General features: G+C 45.1%; 1 pseudogene; it reads left to right on the top strand.

The window, feature by feature from the left end:
- Positions 1-1,444: 1,444 nt before the first annotated feature.
- Positions 1,445-2,817, top strand: LOC113567116 (annotated as a pseudogene).
- Positions 2,818-4,139: the final 1,322 nt, after the last annotated feature.

Below are 4,139 nucleotides of genomic sequence, written 5' to 3'. Positions count from 1 at the left end.
TCTATGTTAAGGAAACCAGGAAAGCCGAGTGGATAGGCTTGAGTCCCTACAGACCCATCACCCCGCTTACAGGCTTCTCCAAAATCCTTGAACGCCTCATCCTCAAGCGACTCTTTGAAGAAGAAAGCTTTGCCATGGCTATTCCAAACATCAATTTGGCTTCAGAAGTTAGCACTCAGCGGAACAGCAAATCGGACGAGTCACGCAATTTATGGCCAGAGGTTAGTGGTCACAGATGGACCTTAACCACGAAATAATCTTAGGTATTTCTGCTGAAATGAAAGTGATGAAAATTAATTGGTAGCCAGATAGGGAATATCTACTCATACTCTTCTCGTGATGGCCATGTAAAAATCACAAATTTGATTTATTCGATACAGCTTCAAGGCACCTTGGGCAATATATTTATGAAGTTTACAGAGCCCTTAAATATTTATTGAAGCTAAAATAACTTTTGCCAGGATGCAAGACCAAACTACGAGTAGAAAGCTAGTTTCGCCTGACAGCTGCATTTGGAGATAAGCAGCCAGAAGCTGGAAGCTCTGGTCACTTTCAATGCATACAGAGACAAAATTAAAATTCAAAGAACTCTGCATAAGCCAACGCTAGTTGTCACACAAGTGCAAAAATGCAGACAATAGGAAAATGCCATGCAAAGGAAAACATGAAATTTAATATCCAAACGGATGGCAGAACCATATGAAATTTAAAACCGAATCTGCCGCACCACACCACTCCCTCTCCTATTTATATAGTGCATAGACGATTTACGATATACGATAGACGATAGTAGGTTGATATAGTGTAAATATTTTTACATGGCAATATGTTGTCACAATAATGCTTGTGTATGTCTGATGAGTGTTTGTTCAGAATTTGGTCATTGTTGAGCTGAAGATGGAGGCCGAGGCGGAGGCGGAGATGGAGACGGAGATGGAGACGGAGAGTTTATTTGTTTGCCCATGTCTCTGCATTTGCAGTTAATTTGTTAAAATTCACTTGATAAGTTTCAGAAATTTGTTTTGCCCAAGTGGACGTGGGCTCGGCATCGTTCTAGCTTGTTGTACCATAAGTTTTCCAATTTGCATAAATATGCAAAGGGTTTACGACCACACTATGTATATGCAAGTACCTCAAGAAACTATCCCCCCACTGCCTGGAAGGCAAACAGGAGTGGAAACGGATGGATACGATAGCTCTTTGTTTACTGTTTGTTGTTAGTCGGTTTCAGTAGCCCTTGAATTGGAATTGAAGGGGGGCTCGATTGAAAGGAAACGCAATGAATGCTGTTTGTACTACAGATGAGATCGGATCGGAGTAAACATTTCAAATCATTTGATAAGCAACCATTGGAGAGTTGGTTTCTATTTAAAAATCAGCAGTTCACATTATTCGGGTATCAAAAAAATCACAGTTTGAAAAACCTCGTCGAATCATTCATATCTAAAACATTTTCTGTGGTAAGGTAAGCTCAGACATTGGTAAGGTCGCGCACTTGCCAAATAAATCCAATGCTCTTCCCTCATGCAGGAGCAGTATCCAATCAGTCATGGGGTTCGATATTAACTACATTATCGGCCATGTCGATGAGGAGTTGATTTGTCCGATCTGTACCGATGTGCTCGAGACGCCTGTGCAATCGCTCCACTGTGAGCACGCCTTCTGCAGGGTCTGCATCGAGAAGTGGATGCTGCTAAAGAAACAGTGCCCCGTGGACCGGTCCGAACTGTTGCCGAGCCACCTAGCGCCGGCCTCGCGGCTCATGCGCAACATGCTCGGGCGCCTCCAGATCCGGTGCCCCTTCTCGGAGAACGACTGCCCTTTGATACTGTCGCTGGACGACTACCGCGCCCACGTGCTTATCTGCCAGTTCAACCCCAAGGCCATAGTGGAGTGCAAGAACTGCCTTATGAAGGTGCCCAAGGACGAGCTGCCCGACCACAACTGTATCATCGAGCTGCGGAAGATTGTGCAGGACCAGGCGACGGAGATAGCAGTGCTCAAGCACACCCAGGTGGATCACGAGATACGAATCGGGGTCCAGATTCGGGAGCTGGAGTTGCTGCAGTACTACTTGGCAGCACTGCGCTCAACCAGTCCCATTATGCGCAACGTTGGGAACCAGCTCGACGGCTACGCGGTGTCCCACTGGTGCGCCGGCCTGCCCACGGCACGGGTGAACAACTGGAGTAGTGTGGTCTCCACGCCGGACAACGAGATGCACTTTTTGGTCAGAAACAGCCTGCGAGCCAGCGGCTGTCCAATGCACTTGCTCAACACGATGGTGGAGCATTGCCACGAGGAGCGCTGGCCCGCCGCCATGGCCACCCTGCAGCGCCGTCGCGCCAACCAAACTCAAATGACGCAATTGGTCTCTAGACTGATTAGGCCCCTCTCATCGGGCCGGCAGTGTCTGTGTATCTTTGGAGTCGACAACTACCATGTTCCCGAAAACTTGCGACCATTTTTGGGCATAACAATGATATTCGTTGATGGCGTGGAGCAGTTGCCCACTGATAGCGTGCACCTCTAAGGGGAACATAATACAGGTGGCAAGTGGAAGGTGGCAGGTGGCAGGTGGCCGGAGTGTTTACTCCATCGTATTCCAATTCAAAATTTAATTTTGTTTCTACTTTAATAACGTTGCTTTGGAGCCAATTTACGATTCTTACACCATACATTACATACATTCAGTAAGCACAACCATAGAACCACACCGGTCAAATTTCTGAGTACATTTAAATCAAACAGGGGGAGCCATTCTTTGTTATACAAATAAGGTCATACAAACAAAAAATATATGTAATTTTCGGGTTAGTATTTGTGTGAAATATTACTGGGTAAATGCAATGAAATTTATGCCACATATAGCTACACACTCCAGCTCCAAGGTTAGCCGGGCAACTCGTGGCCAAAAAATCCGTCACATCCAGAATGACGATGCACTGGACCTCGGCCAGCTTCAGCCCTGTTGATGCTGTCCTGCAGTCACAGTTTAGCGCCGACACTCGCAAGGATTCCACTTCGCAGCCGACGACGAGACTAATAGGCGTAATGAAATATAAAAAGAGCAAGCAAGCAAGCAAGTCGTGTACAACATACAGAGGAACAAAATCGTGAAAACTCAAGTGATACACTATTATTTATTAAATAGAGTGTTTTGTTCACATCATAAACTGTGTACGCATTGAAAGACAACAATTGACGGTGGAAATAATTGAAGATAACGCTACAAAGCCAATTTTAATAAAATACAGTGGAAAAATATTTGTTATTGGTTGTGCTGTGGAAGAAGAATATTTGTTATTGTTCTGAACCACTCTCTGTAAACCAGCATTTGATCTTTCGGAGTCACTGAGAGAATAACGTAGCCATACCCAATAAAAGGTTGCAAGCAGTGCAGACAGCAAAGTTATTGGCAACGCATTGTAAAGAGTCGGCAAAGCAGTATTTCAAGCAGTTTAAAGCAGTATTTCAAGCAGCACCGTAACGGAAAAACGTTTTGAACATGGCTCCAGTTTCAAAACGTCTGCGAGAAAAATCTGGAACTGATCTCAAGGGCTCGAAGAGTTCTGAGGAAATACCAGAAAATATTCAGAAAGCCCTGGACAGAATGTTTGCTAAGCAGGCTGAACTAATCACGGCAAATACGTTAAAGTCTGAGGGTGTATTGCAGGCCATAGAGGAAAAGTTCACAGCTATGACCAATCAAATTCTTGGTATGGCAGTAGATGTGAAGAAACTCACTGAACGTGTCCTGCAATTGGAAAAGGCGCGTGAGGTAATCCACGAAATGGAGCAGCAAATTATCAAACTCAAAAATGAGGTACATGGTATGCAAGAAATACGTGCGCAAGTTAGAGATCTAAGCACACAATGTGTTGAGCGCGCCAAAGCGGACATTGCGTGTGATCTCCGTATTCATGGAATACCCTTTGAAGAAGGTGAAATGTTGAAGGTCCGATTCAACAAGATGTGCTTTGCCCTTAACCTAACACCCCTCCCAAGGGTGAAAGACATCTTTAGGATCCGACAGAGAACACACGGAACAGCTGTTGATCCAGTGATAATCCTGCGACTAGAGAGTGTGAGAGAGAAGGCGGCGTTGTTGCAAGCTGTTGGCAACTATCGCAGGGAAT

Source organism: Drosophila persimilis, unplaced genomic scaffold (assembly GCF_003286085.1).
Source record: "Drosophila persimilis strain 14011-0111.01,24,50 unplaced genomic scaffold, DperRS2 tig00001820-arrow-arrow-pilon, whole genome shotgun sequence".
Lineage (NCBI taxonomy): Eukaryota > Metazoa > Arthropoda > Insecta > Diptera > Drosophilidae > Drosophila > Drosophila persimilis.
This window is presented reverse-complemented; position numbering and strand designations above follow the sequence as displayed.